Genomic DNA, 19,145 nt, shown 5'->3' with positions numbered 1-19,145 from the left:
TGACGTCTTTAGAACTATCCGCGAAGATTGTAGTGAAATTAGGAAAGGGAATAAAAAGGGCGGAGTTGAAGTATGATGTGAGCATGGATAGAAAAGGAATAGATATCCATTGCTCGGGAATGAGTCAGGATAGTTCATTGAAATTTGTTCTAGTGATCGTGTAGACTAGAAAGTGTCAATGGATATTTTAAAGCTAGGCACCAGACAACCCTTGGCTTGTCGCGCTTAAGCTTCTACTTTCACTATTTATTTATTGCTCAACTCGATACATTATTGAAAACTAGGTACTTGATTAAAAATGCCTAACCTCGGACAAAGATGATAATCTATTTTTTATCTATGCATTTTCTTAGCGTGTATTCAACAAGTTCCCAAGGGGAGATATTTTTAATAGTGATATATGATCACAGGAGAAAGTACTGTGAACAATTGAGGGACTCACATGTGCGTCAATATAATTAATAGTATAAATTATTTAAGCTTTGCATTATGGAAGAATTGTGCTTCAATGTTTACTCGTCAGAATGCAAAAAATACTAACTTGATAACTGTCAAAGTCGATCGACTTTAAGTTTTTTTTTTTTCTTTTTATAACATTTGCCTACAACTACTTAATTAAACTTCAAAATTTTTATTTAATGACTACGCTGATGAATAATATTAAACGGTGTGAGTTATTAACTTTATAATGTTTAAATAATTGTATCATTATTAATTTAAATATTAATTATATTCTGCTTCTACATATACATATGCTTTATATCATTAAAATATATATGTAATAATTAAGCTTATTCGCGCGATGATTAATTAGTGAATCCATCTTTTTATTTTTTATATTGATTTCATAACAGGATTTTATCAATATAGGATTTAGATAATGTATATAATATTTAAGTATATATTTTTTTTTCTACTATTGATTATTATTATTATTATTATTATTATTATTATTATTATTATTATTATTATTATTATTATTATTATTATTATTATTATTATTGATATTGTTATTGTTATTGCTATTGTTATTATTATTAGTAGTATTGTTATTGTTATTATTATTCTTATTATTGGTATCGTTGTTGTTGTTATTATTCTTATCGTTATTATTGTTATTGTTATTGTTGTTATTGTTATTATTGTTATTGTTATTATCGCTATTATTGTTATTGTTATTGTTGTTATTGTTATTATTATTATTATTATTGTTATTATTGTTATTGTTATTGTTACATATAATATATTTCTTGACGCGCACGTGCGTCTCTTCATTATTCGCGGTACTTTGTCTTAAGGGTTATATATCACCATTGGAAATATTTATCCATGGAAACCTAATGGATATTAACTAACAAAGCGTATAGATAAAAACAGGTGGCCACCTTTGTCTGGGCCTAGTCATTCTTAGTAAAGTATCTGGCTTTTGATAATGTCAATCCGGCCAATAAGTAAATAACGAAAATACATGCCTAGGTGCGATAAGCCAAGGGTTATCTGGCTTCTAGCGTTGTAATATCCATTGTCAACCTCTAATCACACACCACTAGAACAAAAGGGCACACATGTAATGTTTAAACGTTCCAATGAACTATCCCCGACCAATGGGCATTTATTCTTTCTCTTTCCATATTTCAAACTCCGCCCTTTACCAATCTCATTTTTTTTGTTTGAGCGGATATTCTAAAGATGCCAAAAAAGCAGTAAAGCCACATCTTTCAGACTCACAACATCTAAGCTTTCAAGCCTTATTCAAAAACAACCAGTATAACTAATTGCACATCATACACGAGACCCACAAACAATTGTAACTCATACGATCAAATACACGGTGATATTTACATAGTGCGCATCATTTAATATCGCGCAATTACTTCTCCATTTCTCACGGGATCCTTTAAAAGAACGCGCGTTTTCCCATTAATTTGCGGGAACGCGGCGAACGGTATTTTGCTGACGGCCTACAACGGTATCCTAGCGTAGTGCCGCCGCCCTTATTCATCGCGACCAGTGGGTCTATAGCTCGAACAACAAGGACGAGATGGGGGATATTTCCTTCGTGCGAATCGACTATCATCGCTGGTCCTATGCAAGAGACGCATTTAAAAACGCTCTCATCAACAATCAACAATATTATTATAGTAGTAGTAACAGAATGATAATATTAGAATATATAGTGGACTAGTCCTGCAGATGAAATCACAAAAAAATATAAAGCTAAGAGTTCTAGGTCATAGATAATGCAGAAACGAACTCATGTTCGGATTTTTATTAAAGTAATATTTAATATACATGTATATAAGTATTCACTCATTATTATTTTTGACAAAATAACCGACAAGATCAGAAAATTGATCAGAAAATTGATCAGAAAATGGATCAGAAAATGGATCAGAAAATCCGACCATAAATTTACACACGACTCAAGCGTGATACGAAAATCAGTACTGTGGTACGAGCTTCTTCTTTTTTTCCGCAGATTTCAAGTGGTACTTCTATACGAAACTTCTTTTTCACAAAAAAAAAATGTCGAAAGCAATATTTACGGCAACAGTTAGTCTAAGCATAATTCTTGACCGATTTTGACGAATAAGGTCTTATTTTAAAAATAAAAGTTTACATGAGCCATCTGGCTTTTCCAAATATTGAAGAATTACGTCTGGATTCAGTACTGAAGTAAATCATTATAAAATTAGGGATGACGAACAGCATTAAGGTAAAATGCTAAACGACACCTTTTTTTTTCTTTTTTTCTTTCTTTTTTCTTGTTTCATTTCTTTTTAATAACGAATCTCTCGTTAACATGATTCTACCTGTTTTTTTTTACATCTTGTTGTTTCCCTCCTGCTTTATAGTTCGCTCTCCATCGCTTCCATTCATAGAACGCGCAACAGATTTTAATTAACGATACGTGTATCGCGGCTTACCATGCCCTGCTTTCCGAAGGTTCATACGTATTTCGTTGCATCTTTGTACACTGATCTTCTCTTCGATATAGCTGAATGTATATCTATATATATATATATATATATATATATATATATATGAGTATGTATTTGTTTATATATATATATGTATGTATTGTTGAAATTGAAACCATGCTTTATAACACACAGTTGTCCGATGCTTTTGATATTCTCTCACAGACATTATATTTCGAGAAAGCATTGCATTCGATTATTTAAGGTTTACTGATAAGAAAGAACTTCATACAGGGTGAATAAGATAATTGTTTCATTAATAAAATCAAATATCGGATTTTAGTTTATTATTTATTTTTTATAGTAGAAAATTACACGAGGTACTTATTTAATTGCCAAAGTGAGCAATGATTTATCTTAATGTTTTCTCGTTAATTTTATATAATGTAACATATGTCCTTCTTCTATATACACCCATTCATATAATTATTTTTTTTTTATTGGAATGAGAAACAAATGATTTATTTTTTATTTTATCAAATGTTCGTGTTACCTCACATGTGCGTCTCACAGTACTTTTTTTTAATAGTCACATATCACTATTGGAAATATCAACTCTTGGAAACTCGTTGAATAGTCGAAAGAACATGAATAAAAAACACATTGCCACTTTGTCCGAACTTAGTCATTTTTTAGTCAAGCACACAGTTTCAATAATGTGTCTGACCTGACATAAGTGGTGAAAGTAGATGCTTAGGCGCGACGAACCAAGCGTTGTCTGGTACCTATCCTTGAAATATCCATTGACATCTAATCTACACGATTATGAGAACAAAAAAACTATCTTAATCCGCTCCCGATCAATAAATATCTTTTATGCTCTCCCATTTTATGCTCTGATTGTATTTCAATTCCGATCTTTTCATTCCCTTCCCTAATCTCATCATTGTAATTTTAGAATTGATAATTAAAGAAGCATCAAAAGTCAGTCAATCTATATCTTTTGGACTCAAATCGTTAGAACCTCTGAATCTTATCAAACACTACGGGCTATCACTATTTCCAGAAATAGCCAACACAACTTGTACATTATCACACAAGAGCATCAATAATTGTATCTCACCTCAATAAATATACTATGATAACTTTGATTAGCAAAAAAATAGGCTTCGTATGTCATTTATTTCACGAAATCATTACCCATACATGGAACATCAGATGAGAAGTGAAATTCTGTGATGAGTGACAAGTTAACAAGTTAACAATATTTTTTCGTGGCAGAGTTATTTTATTTACATATATTCTTTACACTATGCAATTGCATAATCAAAAATTTTTCAAACACTAATTTTGCAGATTCATATTTTATACTAGAATGTTGTCGAATATGATTTGTTAGTATTGGTACAACAATTTGAACGTTTATAATATAAAATTTTAGAGATAGTTAGATCTGATAGTCACTATATATTATATAGTTTAAGGATACAACTGTTACTGCGGTATTCTCGCAAACTTCTCGGAAGTTCATTTTACGAGAGATTTCTGTAAATCTATTATAAATTGATCATTATCCTATCTTTTATGTGAGGTATGAAAACAACTATCATTTCGTGTTCAATAGGTTGAGAAACGTTTTTCTATATCTTAATATTATATTAAGTACAAATTTCCAAAACAGATATAATACTTTTTCGAATTAAGAATAATTTCTAAATGGACGAAAATCATGAAAATATATTTCCAACATAAGTAAGTACTTACTTTATATAAATAATAGAAAAATAATAATAGAAAATTTAAATAATAGAAAATGTAAATAATAGAAAATTTATCGCAGAAACTGCAAATGACTACCGTTGAGCTATCGGAAGTAGCTAAATGGCAATCGCCATTATCCTGCAAGGGATTGAAATAGTCGGGAAGCGAAGAGTAGAAACTAGGAAGGGAGGATATGTGCGTGTATTTGTGATGGGGTGGTAGATCGCGGTTTCCAGCAATGATGGGTGGAAGCTTTCGAACGGACTACCATATCGCATGTTGCTTTAGATTCCGTCCTTCGATCAGGGTATTCCATTTACGTCGGCTTTACATAAAAGAGAGAAAAAACATGAAATGTTAGAATCGATCTGAAATCAAAAACGTGACGCGAAATAAACTACCTTCCTATGATTTCTTTCATAAGGATAAAGAAGTCTTTTCCAAAACGGAAATTAACCGTATTCGTTTATCTTTTTCACATCAAATTTCGTCGCTTCTTTCATTCTAATTCATAAATAAAGATTACAATTCTTTAGAATATTAAGATACTATACGATAAAATACGTTCTTTATTTATTTTACAAAGTATCGAATATATCATTCAATGTATATGACTAAATCAAATCTTGAGATATAACAATATGAAAGTCATTCTTCCTTCTTCTTATTCTTCCACGATTTCTCAAAATTTAGCCAAAGTTGATAATAAATTCGCCAATGTGTTTAACCGAAGAAATCTCCCCCTCGAGAAAGTTCTCTCTGTAACCCACTTTTCTTTTACATATATACATATATATATATATATATATATATATATATATGTATGTATTTTACTTTCGAACTTCCTTATAAAAACAGATTCTTGAAAAGTGAGAAAGAAAAAGCGAGAGAGAGAGAGAGAGAGACAGAGACAGAAAGGTTAATGTGTCATGTATAGTAATCTATCAACACTAATTTCGATTATCGACGATCATCAGATCGAAAGGAGATGCAGTTGTATAAATTATCGATGTAAACGTAATAGAAACAGGTGTGCTTGACTTTCCCTCGAAATAACAACGTTCGACCGACACTTGCAGCTGCGTCAGCTGACGAGCTCGTCGCTACAGGATTACGTCGTGCACTATCTCTCTAACTCTCTCTCTCTCTTTCTCCCTCTCTCCCTTTCTCTCTCTCTCTCTCTCTTTCTCTCTTATTCACTCACTCACTTACTCATTCACTCTTTCTCTCTCTCTCTCTCTCTTTCTCTCTTATTCACTCACTCACTTACTCATTCACCCTTTCTCTCTCTCTCTCTCTTACACATACAAGCGCAGTCATATTTATCATTATCTCAGCGTTTCTCATATACGTAATTTTTTGAAGATTCATTACAGAACCATCGAAATTATCAGAACTCCCGTGCTTTGTTTCAATAACCTCTCCCTTTTGTTCTCAACGACAAAGGCTCTGACTCAGCAATACCGTACATCGTACTGTATATGATAATACGTGTGTAGGTAAATGTATGCTACTGATGTTATTTGAGCTTATCTTTCTTTTACATTATATATCTTTTATATATATATATGTATGTACATACAATCTCTCTATTAAAGAAAAAGAGAAGGAGTGAGTGAGGAAAAAAGAAGATGGAGATCAGAAAGATTCGTCGGCTGAAATTTTAAAAAGCTCTTACGTGGCATAAGTGAAAATTCATATCGAGATAAATATTTGTTTTTTATATAATGATGCCAACGGTAAAGAATATTTCGATAAAATATTATGTAAATACAGGAATATTCATACATACACGCATAAAGCATAATTCTTAGATATTTTAAAGAAAGTTAACATTTCGTTAATTAACATTCCTTATTAACGCTCTATAATCCAATTTTTGTTCGTATTTATTATATAATCTGTGTGTGTATATGTATGAAAGTTATGAAAGTCATAATATATTATTTATATTATTATAATTATACTATATACATGGTAATTTCCGTAACGATAATCATAATTTTTAAGGCACTTACTATAACTTGACAAAAACAAGTCATCAACAGAAATTTAACAAAAATTTTTAACCGATAATAAATTACAATAATATTAATTGACAAAAGATATTTTTGCCGATAAAAAAGCAAGATCATTCTGATTTTTTTAAATGGAATAATTACGTTTTTTGTTCTTTTTTCTTTAATAATAATGTAGACGAAAATAGAATAAATTCAACAGATACACACAATATTATTTTAAGTTACATTACAACTTAAAATAAGTAGTAAGGAAAACATAGTTACTAAATTGACTAATACTGAAAAAAATACAGGAATTATAATATTTATTGACATTTATTTAAATATTTTCCAAGTAAGTTTATCTTGCGCCTATTGATATTCATTAGTCATAACACTACTTTCAACTTCTTGCTACTAGTCTTTAGAAAATCATTACAATAGACGAACGATTATTACAGATTTATTTTAACATTAGTTTTCTAATGTTTAAATAAACCTGCAATAATCTAAATGTTAATAATTTGAATAATCCTTTCTATTTAGATGTTAACAATGAGAAGAAATTATTAAAATTTTCATTTTATAATAATAATATCACTAAAAAATTACATTAAAGCGATCATTCATAAAAAAGATGAAAATAAAAATACGTATCTCTGGTGACACCATAGATTATTATTTTATTTTATTTTATTTTATTTGAATTAATTTGTATTAAGTTGTTATGCTATTTCATTATTTATATCAATAAATTATTTGAACTGATATATTACATATTATTATTAAGTAATCGTATATGTGGGAAAATTTAAAACGAAGAATGTGTAGAAAAAAGGGAGAGAGAGAGTTAATGCCGTATTTTGCTCAAACATTGCCATTATGGTTCGTTAGGTAGTTTAGTTTTCTTTATTAATGTTTTACTTGGTTTGCTTATCAACCATTAAATTGAAATTCTCGAAGATACAACAACGTAAATAAATTAAATATGTTGTGTGTTAGACTTAGGTCAAAAATTTCTCATATTTGTTTACAATATTAATATGTCGTGGTACTTCAGTTTTGAATTTGTTCAGAACTGCGCGATTGTTTTTAAATTAATTTCTACTTAATATAAATATAAGAAAAAAAAATATATATAATCAAAATCAGTGTCTATTCGTTGTATTCTATTGTTCAGTCATGTTTTTTTAAATCAAATTGTGTTTAAAAAAATAGTGTTTCGTTAATGTATTATATCATATCATCAATGTGCTGACAATTTCCCAAAGGATCATTTACAAGCAATTATTAAATTCTATAAATTCGCAACAATTTTAGATTTTTACAAAACGAAGTGAATACTTTAGAGTTATCAGACAATTTCGTAAATAATAAGTCGCAAATAAAAGAATTAATTTCTTTCTTTTTTTTGTAAATTTAATAAGTAATTAGCAAATCCTACCTAAATAAAGAAACTTTCAAAGATGCAATAATGCCATTTAGAGATGATATGATTCAGCATCGTAATTACAACCAAGCAGTTTGATAACAACAGACTTCTGCTTTTGTGGTCGACCAATTAAGTTGGCATTGGTAGAATCCTATTTTACCGATCGTTAATAGTAAAGTTTTGGACTGAACAAGGAAGAATACAACAGGATCAAATAGTATCGAATACGATCAAATAAAACCGAACAAAACCGAATGAGACAGAATAGGATCGAAATAGATCGAGAAAGATCGAAAAGGACCAAATAAGATTGAATACGATTGAATGGAATCGAATAGTTCCAATTAGAACCGAATAGGTACCAATAGGATCGATTAGGAACGAATAGGATCAAAAAGAACAGAACAGGACAAAATATGATCGAAGAAAATTGAATAAAATCGATTAGGAGCAAACAGGACTGAATAGGATTAAATAGGATTGAGTAGGACTAATTTGTACCGAATAAAATCGAATAAGAAACAATAGAATCGATTAAAAAAGAATAGAATCAAAAAGGACTGTATAGGACAGAACAGGACAGAATATGATCGAGCACAATCGAATAGGATAGAATAGGAACAAATAGTAGTACTGAATAGGATTGAATAGGACTGAATAGGATTGAATCGGACTGAATAGGATTAAATAGAACAGAATAGGAACCAATAGGATCAATTATGAACGAATTGAATCATAATGAACTGAATAAAACTGAACAGGACAGATATGATCGAATAGGATCGATGAAGACCAAACAGGATCAAATAGAACTATACAAAGTACAATAGGACTACATAGGATCGAACAAGATATAGGATCAACGAAGGATCATCGAATAGGACCAACTAGAATTGAATAGGATCGATTAAGATCGAATGGAATTAAATAGAATTGAACAGGATAGAATAAGACAGAATAGAATGGAACAGAATTGGATAGTACAGAATAAAATCGGATAGATTTTAAGAGGATCAAGTAGTACGAAACAAGTTCGAATAGAATCGAACAAAATCATAGAAATTTCCGACAAAACCATAGAACAAAATCCTTACTTGAATCGGGATGGTCCGAATCAAGTCCAATTGGACTGGACCAGATCTTATCTAATCCTATCTTATTTGATCATTTTCGATCCTATTCGATCATATTTGGTCCTCTTTGATTATATTCAATCCTATTCAATTCAATCCAATTCCACTTACTCTTATTCTGTTCGCTTAGATTCTATTTGGTTCTATTCTAGCTTCTATGCGATCTATTTGATCCTATTCGGTTCTATTTGATTCTCTTTGGTCTTATACTCTATTCGATCCTATTTGTTCCTACTTGATCCAGTTCGATCCTATTCAGATTTGTTAAATTCTTTTAGATACTATTCTGTACCACTCGATTCTATAACATCCTATTCGATTCTTTTCGAACATATTCGATCCTATTCTCGTCTATTTGATTCTATTAGATCCTATTCGATCATGTTCGAACATGTTTAGTTCTATTTTGTCTTCTTCAATTATATTTGGTCCTATTTGGTCTCCTATTCAGTTTTGTTTAATTCTATTCGATCCTATTTTGTCCTATTTGAGGAATAAATGTTATTTGCTCTTATTCTGTTTTATTCGATTCAGTTCGATCTTATGTCATTTTATTCGATTCTATTTGAACCTATTCGAAACTATTCGATCCTGTTTGATCTTATTCGATCCTATTCGTTACTATTCGGCCCAACTCAGTCCTATTCGATCCTATTCATTTCTATACAATCTTATTCAATCCTGTTTTGTTCTGTTAGATCCTATCCGTTCCTGTTCGATCTTATACAGTAATATCCTGTCCTTTTAGATTCTTTTGCATCATATTTGGTTTTTTTTGATCTTATTCATGTCTTTTCAATTTTATTTGATCCTATTTGATTTTGTCCGAGCTTATTCAGTTCTATTTTCTATTGTTCGTTTCTATTTGATCCTATTCGGTCTCATTCGATTCTATTGGATACTATTCGGTCCTATTCAGTCTTATTTATTCCTATTATGTCTTATTTGGTCCTGTTTTACCTTATTCGTTACTATTAAGTCATATTCGATCCTATTTGATCCTTTTCCATTTTGTTTTAACATTTACTATTAATTCTTTAATTATATTAAATTATATTAATGATCGGTGAAACGAGATTCTATTAACGTTGTCCTAGTTTATCGACTACAAAAACAAAAGTCTATTATTATCAAATTGTTTGATTATAATTACGATGAGAAATCATTTTCAAATGTCGTTACTGTGTCTTCAAGTTGTTATATTTAGAAATAATTATAGAAACCAATTACTTATTATTAAATTTAGTTATATTTAGAAACTAAATGAATTTTTAGTTAATTTAGAAGAATTATTTGTTAAATTTATAACAAACGAAAAAGATTAATCTTTTTATTTGTTATTTATTATTTACGAAGTTCTTCGATGATGATAATGCATTCAGTCAATTTTTTAAGAATCTGAAATTGTTGCGAATTTATAAAATTTGAAAATTATTATACATAGATCATACTAAGAGGCAGTATTTTTCTCAAAATACAATGCGATTTAGATGGTGTGACTGAATAATCAAATACAACAAAGAAACACTAATTATGCTTATTTATTTTCACTTTTGCCGCTAATGTTTCGTTATAAAGGAAAATTATATATTTATTAAGTAGAAATTAATTTATACGATTTCACGAATTCACGCAGGTATACGTTTTAATCAGGTTTGAATGCTTATATGTCATAACTCTGAAGTATCACAATTAACTGATATTGTAAACGAATATAGATAATTTTTGACTTAGATCAAACACGCAGTTGAAAACTCATTAAATTATATTTATCGTGTCTTTGGAAGGACAAATTTTTTATTTTATGATAAAAAAATCCTAGATTTCTTTTAATTCATCAAACAATTAGGTATTGTCATAAAACATTTGATCATCAAGAACCTCCCATTGCCACTGTCAGTAGTAATAATTTTTCACTTCCAGTCTATTATGAAACCGCTCTGAAGAAAATATTTTAGAGTTTTGTAATAAAGAAAAAATATTTGGTAGAAAAATATTTTGCTAATTTAAATTGTTATAATAAAACCAGCAACATAAGTTAATGTTCAAGTAAAATCAAAGATTTTTTTCATCTTTAAAATATATATTATCATCATTATGACGTAACGTATCTCATTATATCCTTAACGATATATTAATACTTAAGATTGACTAAAATATATATTCGTAAATTGATTGTTGTTAAATATACTTTCATTGTTTTAAATTATCGAGAAAAAAAAATATTTCTTAGTTTTAATCAATCATGTCTGCAATAAAAAAATCGAAGTTCGGTTTTCGATAATATATCGCTTTTGGTAATAACAGTTGATAAGTTACCAGCATTCAAAAAATTCTGAAATTCAGTCTCTGACTGTAATTATTTATTCACTAATCAAACAGTTAAGTTGGTACAATAAAATTTACTCCGTAATGTTTGAAAAAGAAAATTTTCAAATAAATTTCTTATTAGCTTTGACGCAAGCAACAAGGTAATACTGAGTTACGGTCATTATCGATACGAAGTTAATCTGACTGTAAGATACGAGAATGGAGATGAATGCTAGAAAGGGAAAGAGATTGGGGAGGGTAGACAATTTATTTGGCCCTCGAAAATGGGGGCTTTGGAGAATGGTGGGACACTGTCGGACCGATTCAACATCCAACGATATCCGGAAACCGTGTCCAATTACGATTGGAGGCTGATTCGAATCGCGATATAATCTTCATGCGAAAGGATAGCAAGAGGATAACGAAAGGGTGGTCATTCTATTTTCGATGTCTACAATGGCCGACTTCGCGCTTGTTCTTATCTCTCTATTTTGTTTGTCTTTTTTCTGTCTATTTCTCTCTCTCTCTCTCTCTCTCTCTCTCTCTCTCTCTCTCTATTTATCTTTTTCTCTCCTTTTCTTATCACTTTGTGTCCGTAACCTTTATTTCTCTCTTTCTCTCTCTCTCTCTCTCTCTCTCTCTCTTTCTCTCTCTTTCTCTATATTTATCTTTTTCTCTTTTTTTACAAACTTGATCTATTTACGTCGTTTTCCGATAATATCGATTTCTTTCCATTCAATGTAAAAATATTTCACCTACCTTTCGACAAGACGATAAACGACGATAGCACGTGCCTTCACTCTTTTTTTATTCATTTATTTGACATATCGTGGGATAGAGAAATCCTGTGTAACCTTATTCGATAGATTTGAGTTCCAACTCAAATTCTAACAAAAAGTACATTTCGATTGGTCTTGCATTGATATGGAAATCGGTAACTTCGTGGTGGTAATAGATGTCGTTTTTTGTTTTATATCCATTAAATTCTCATTATGGTAAGATTTATAATACTGTTTCTGACGTTAAATTTGGATTAATTTCTCTATCTTTAAAAGAACGAAAATGAAAGAGACGTTTTAATATTACTAATTGTACACAAAAGTAAATAAAGTTATTGCAAAAATAAATAACGTAGATTTTAAACGATATATTCAAGAACGTAAAACATTTAATCCGTTTAATGATCCATAAAAGCTTTAAGATTCGATAAATTACTACGCGTCATTAGATTTGAATACGATCATTCGATAAAATCTTGATTTAACATCACTTTAATATTACGTATATGGCATCAAAATCGTATTCGGTATTGTCTTATCGGATTTTGTTCTATAAAGAAAAGTTTCTATCAAGTATATAATTGATTCCTCAAAGAACCTCTAATTATCGTAGTTCTCGTCGAGTCGTTGAAATTAATCTTAACTTTGATTTATTCGCTTTTGATGAATACATTTCAGGTAGATAAAAAAAATGAGAAAAAGGGAAAAAAAGAATAGAATGAAAAAAGAGAAAAAAGAACTCTCCTTTCTTTTACGCACGCGATTAATCCGAAGATTAAAGATGAATCAGCGGAAAATTCTAAGGAAAAATTCTTCTATAAGAGATATTTTTCTTAATAGGGATTTCAACGAATCGTATCCGAAAATATGAAAGAATATTTAACGATTGAAAGAAAAAGAGAGAGAGAGAGAGAAGAAAGCTATTATTTTTGTTAAGTGTCAAGCTTGATTATAATCGATTCTAATTTTCTTCGTTGATTAGCTGACTCATCTCATGCGTTACTTTTTATTTGAAATTGTTTATATACATAATTCGAAGATAACGTTAATTAAAAAAAGCTTTTCATACGAACGAGTTTTCTGCATTATTTCAATAATCGTTCGTTCAGAAAGTAATAAGCTAATCGGGTTAATGAAACATTCCTACGAATTAACCAGAGCAAACAGAAAAGTTATCTAGCCAGTCCTGACTCGTCCTCCAGTAGTTCAGTTATCTAATATGAGAAACGAAATTCCGATTAATGAAATCGGATAGGGCTGTGGTTCGTACTGGCAAAATGCAGTCTGGCACTTTCGTCCAAGCGATAGTAGTCTCGCTTCTGCTTGCGGCGCCATTAGGACAAAGGTGGAAGAAGAGAAAGAGGAGAATAGGGAGGAGGAATAGGTAAAGGAGGAGAAGGAGGAGGAGAAAAAGGAGGATGAAGAGGAGGAGCTAGTAACGGAATCTCCATTATTTTAATTGCTTCCATCAGGGCGAACGAGCCGCAGGACAACTCCGTGGAGACGTTTTACGGGCAGCTGTAAGGACACGACCGCTATCAAGGGGGATCCTGTGGTTTTAACAGAATTTCGCGCCCGGACCTACATCCTATGCCTCCTCCTCTATACTGTTAAAGAAGACCGGCTAAAGTATTATCTTAATTAGAAACGTAACCGACACTAACCTCTTTGTCTTTTCTTTTCCTACCCTTTTTCCTTTTTCTCTTTACCTTATTTTGTTGCTCTCTCTCTCTCTCTCTCTCCCTCCCTCCCTCCCTCCCTCTCTCTCTCTCTCTCTCTCTCTCCCTCCCTCCCTCCCTCTCTCTCTCTCTCTCTCTCTCTCTCTACTTCATACACGTTCTGCACTTGCGCAATGAGTAGTGTTCATATAAATACTGTAAGCTAAACGCTTTTACAATGTATTACACTGTTTTCTTTGAAAATTATGATATTTTGTGAGTTTTAATATTTCAAAACAAAAGACCAGCAATAATGGTCGATTTGCACGAAGAATTCATATTCATTCGTTTGATCCAAGTTAGCTAATGAATTCTTATTTGCAGAGGAAATTTAAAAATCATTCCTGTTAATGAATGCATCTCGAACTGTCAAAACTATAGCTAAATTGTCCTCCGTCTCTTCCTTGTCATCAGAACTATAGACTCACTGGTCACGATGAATAACGACAGTACCATTAAGCTAGGATACCGTTGAAGATCGTCAACAAAATACCACTCTCCGCGTTCCCGCAAATTAATGGTAAAGCACGCGTTCTTTTAAAGGATCCCGTTAAGATGCGCGATAATAAATATTGCGCGAATTGAAACTATTATAATAGTATATTTGATGAAATAAGAGACAATTGTTTATGTGTTTTATGTAATGATGTGTAATTAGTTGTATTGGCTATTTCTGAAGGAGTGGTAGCTAGTACAACTATAAGATTTGAGAGTCTAGATGTCGTGAGTCTAAAGGATGTAACTGGATATGACTTTTTGGCTTCTTTAGAATTATTCGCGAAGATTATAGTGAAATTAGGAAAGGGAATAAAAAGGGCTGAGTTGAAATATGATGTGAGCATGGATAGGAAAGGAATAGATACCCATTGGTCGAGAGTGAGTCAGAATAATTCATTGAAATGTTTAAACATTCCATGTGCATGGAACGTTTAAACATTTATTCTTCCCTTTATTCTATTGATCCTATAGACTAGAGGGTGTTAATGGTTATTTCAAGGCTAGGCGCTAGACAACCTTTGGCTCGTCGCACCTAGGCATCTATTTTTACTATTTATTTATTACCTGGGTCGACACATTATTGAAAACTAGATACTTGACTAAAAATGCCTAAGTCCGAACAAAAGTGGCCATGTGTTTTTTATATATGCATTTTCTTAGCGAGTATCCAACGAATTCCCAAGAGCAGATATTTCTAATAGTGATATATGACCCTTAGGAGAAAGTATTGTGAACAATTGAGGAACGCATGTGTGCGTCAACATTCCTAAAGAATATCTAAGAAGTGAATTGGAAAAATAAAGGAAGTACCTAGCTAGAAAAAAGATGTTAAAGATGTACTATGAATAACATAACTTGCTAATTAACTCAAATGTGAATTAGGTATACACAATTCAGCTATAATTTTGACAACTCGAGATACATTCATTAACATGAATGATTTTTAAACTTCCTCTGCAAATAACGATTCATTTGATAGCTTGGATCAACCGAATGAATATAATTCAGTTCAGTGATGTCAAAGTGATATCAACAAGTAGGAATGTTGTTAGAGTAACGTGGACAAAATTTTATTTCTCTATAACTATCCCCATCAAGAATTTCAAAAACAATTTATGAACAATATGCTTGGTAAAGTTTGTTTTATTTGTGATCGAATGATGAACAATGTCATTTACGATTCTTTAAACTAATACAATCATCCATTCTGAATTCAATGGACAATAAAATTGTATTAATCGCAGAAGATATCCATGTTGGCTATTATAATCATGAACAGAATAATTCCGTCCCTCAAAAACAACAATTATAAACGATGATATAAATACCGGTAGATTACCTTACGAGATCATAGTCATTGATAGAAAAAATCTATATTAGAACAAAAAACGTGGACGTTTTAGATGATTTGGCAAGTGATGTTTTTAGACACGTTAGTTCATAATGAATATGATGACAGTGAAAAGATAGCTATCATTATTCGTAAATCTCAAGGAAGTACCTTCAATCAGGTCGGTTATGGATATAGTAAATTGCAATCACAGCAACAGGTATTGCTGACAAAGACTTTAGCTTTGCTTATTTAATTGTCGAAGTCTACAGGCTTATTATGTAAACATGAATGATGCAATGACGCAACGATCTAACTTCTTGTAATTATCAAAGACATGTTTGAATAATGAAATAAGAATAGTGGAATATTTCCAATTTTGATTGTGTTGTACGATTAGAACATTTAAATAGGAGAAGTGGAGAAGTAATCATTTACAAGAATGCAAATGATAGGACAAACCAAATGGTTGTGACTTCTAACATGGATTAGTATTTGAAACAAATAAATTCAGTGAGTGTACATTTCATAAGAATAGATGATCTTTGCATGATCTAATATTACAAGGACTGAAATCAATGCAATATTTGTCTCCTTATTTAAACAATTTACAATCGAGAATATTTTTTGATTATTATAACATAACCTACTTTTGATTATCATAACCCAATAATTTTATTCTTTGAATATAAATCGACGGAGATTAATGAATAAAAATTAAAATATTTAATTAAATTACGTTATGTTTATTCATATAGCATATTATCGCTTATCGCGTTCTAATCCTAATATCCTTAAAACTTATTCACATCAAGAGAAAAAATTAATGATTTTAACATTTAAAAAGAAATGACGATAAGAAATTTCATATTTAACGCATAAGAATTCTATATATCAATTTTTTTATTTATTTATTATTATTCCATATTTATTATTATTCGTATCTATATTATTTAATCGCACTGATTAATCTTTCGTACTTTGTCGATTGTTCTTTCTCATTGAACTTATCTACTGTATTCTTTTCTCCTTTTTTATCTCATAGATACGTATTCACTTCTATACATTCTCTTTTCCTATCTTTATCTTACTTCACTATCTCATTTTTTTTCCTTTACCGAGACTATTTGTCTTTCAATTTCTCTTTCTTTCTTTCTTTCTTCCAAGTGATCACCTTGCCTGTGCCTTAAATCTTTCCGTATTACTGTGATTAGTAAAAAGTGAGGTAGAGAAAGAGTGAGAAAAATATATACCTATATATAAGAAAAGTGCTTAACAATGCAATTCGATGTTAAGCAAACGCTTATCTCGCTTCTCTTATCTTCGCTTTCGTTGAATTAATTGAGACGATTAATTATCACCCGCGTATCGGTTAAACTCAGCAGTTCTCGATCGATATTAACTTTAATTCGACGCAAACGTGATAACGAATCGAATATAACATAGTTAACTTAAATTACTCGATTTCCTAATCGAATAACGATTTAATACTGTCTTGTAAGTTGGAAATCGGATGATTGCAAATTTATCCGAACATTCCTGGCAATGTAAAGGGCATCCCTTTTCTTCTCTTTTAAACTTTTCTCTTTCGCGAAGAACAACGAGTTTCAGTGTAGATCTCAATTATTTGTTTTTCTCGATTATATGAACCAAATTCTTGAAATTAAACAGAAAGAAAGAAAGAGAGAAAGAGAGAGAGAGAGAGAGAGAGGGAGGGAGAGAAAGAGAGGTAGAGAATAGGGATGGATTTAAAAGAATTGATCCTCTTAAATTGTATCTCGTTCGTAAACGTTCAAACGTCAGTCAATAGATTAAAAAATAAGTACGAATGACATTTATTCGTGATTTTTATATTTATTTTAATGTTATAACTATTTTGTATGCTTAAAAGAACGATAAACATTATCAATATCAAATAGATTTAATATATTCCAAAAGATTTAAAGGGTTCATATAATTCTACAATGATACAATCACAATTTGATCACAATAGCATTCCCGAAATCCTATTCGCTTAGGAAACATATGTATAATGCTTAATCGTGAATTCGAATCCTCGGGAAATCCAACAGCTTGCTGAGATTAACCATCGGCCAAGAACAATCGGGGCTTGTCCTCATCGCGTCCCTCGGCAAAAATCGGCTGGTAAGGAGAGGAAGGGCGTCCCGAGAATTTCTCTTGATCGTCATAAGGGAGAAAGAGAGAGAGAGAAAGAGAGTGAGAGACAAATCGTCGGTCCTTAGCATTTGCATGAGCGCTTCCCTCGTTATTTCGATCTCAGTTGCGATCACGCGAATCGTTCTATCCAACCATCCCCTTTCTCCAGTCTTTTCTCCACATCTTTCTCGTTTCTTCTTCGATAGCGGAGTTGAACGACCGGATAAAACGAGAAACGAAAGGAAACGCATGGAGACACCCCATCCAGTTGGATAGAGAAAGAGAAAGAGAAAGAAAAAGAGAGAAAGAGAGAGAGAGAGAGAGAGAGAGAGAGAGAGAGAGAGAGAGAGAGAGAGAGAGAGAGAGAGAGAAAGATCGGAACACAGACTCGAGCGGAATGCATTGTGGCTTCAAAATGAAATTGTCGTTTCCCGTTCGACAATATCTTTTCCTCTTTTTTGTTTCTTTTTTTCTTTATCTTCTTTATACCCTCCACGATCTTTCTACTGCATCTGTTTCGAAGAAGTACTTGTATATAGATATGTGTATACCCATATACAGATACATTACGATCTAGAAGGAGATCTACGAAATGGATTTCTCAATGTTTTATCCGATGTATTTTCGATTTATGATAAATCAAGATCTCGTCGAACGGACTCTTTCGTATTCGTATTCTTTAAATGCAAAGGGAAAATCTCCATTCATTCGGGTTTAATGATATGTGTAATTTGAAATCAATTTTGAGATATCATTTTTAGATAAATATCTAATAAAATAGTAGCACATAATCTTTGTATTATACGAGTTATCGTCTTCCACGTTTTCAGTAGACGTAGCCGAAGCATTTTATTTTGCAATGTTTTCGAAACAAAACTTCGGCTCGTGTATTCCTCTCTTGAAGGAATTGAAAAACAGAGGACAGAGAGAAGAATTGTTCTATAGGAAAGACTGCGAGCCCCATTGAAATGGACATCGTGATCGGACGAATTCTTCTGCGTTTATAGATAGATCGATTGATCGAAGGGGAGAAAAAGAGAAAGAGAGAGAAAGAAAGAAAGAAAAACACAGTTCTTTACTTTCTCTCTCTCTCTCTCTCTCTCTCT

At 31.3% G+C, this 19,145-nt stretch overlaps 1 protein-coding gene across 13 annotated transcripts in view; it reads left to right on the top strand.

Moving 5' to 3' along the window:
* Nucleotides 1-19,145, top strand: part of LOC124954893 (prolyl 4-hydroxylase subunit alpha-2) — a 183,416-nt gene that overhangs the window by 148,635 nt on the left and 15,636 nt on the right. Inside the window, exon 2 of one of the 13 annotated variants that reach the window (XM_047508610.1) lies at nt 13,809-13,965. The exons of the other annotated variants lie outside the window; for them this stretch is intronic. The gene's annotated coding sequence lies outside the window, so the exon portion shown is untranslated. The remainder of the gene's footprint in view (nt 1-13,808; nt 13,966-19,145) is intronic. 13 annotated transcript variants of the gene reach the window in all.

This window comes from Vespa velutina, chromosome 1 (assembly GCF_912470025.1).
Source record: "Vespa velutina chromosome 1, iVesVel2.1, whole genome shotgun sequence".
Taxonomy (NCBI): domain Eukaryota; kingdom Metazoa; phylum Arthropoda; class Insecta; order Hymenoptera; family Vespidae; genus Vespa; species Vespa velutina.
The sequence above is the reverse complement of the archived record's forward strand: the minus strand, read 5'-3'. Positions and strand labels throughout refer to the sequence as shown.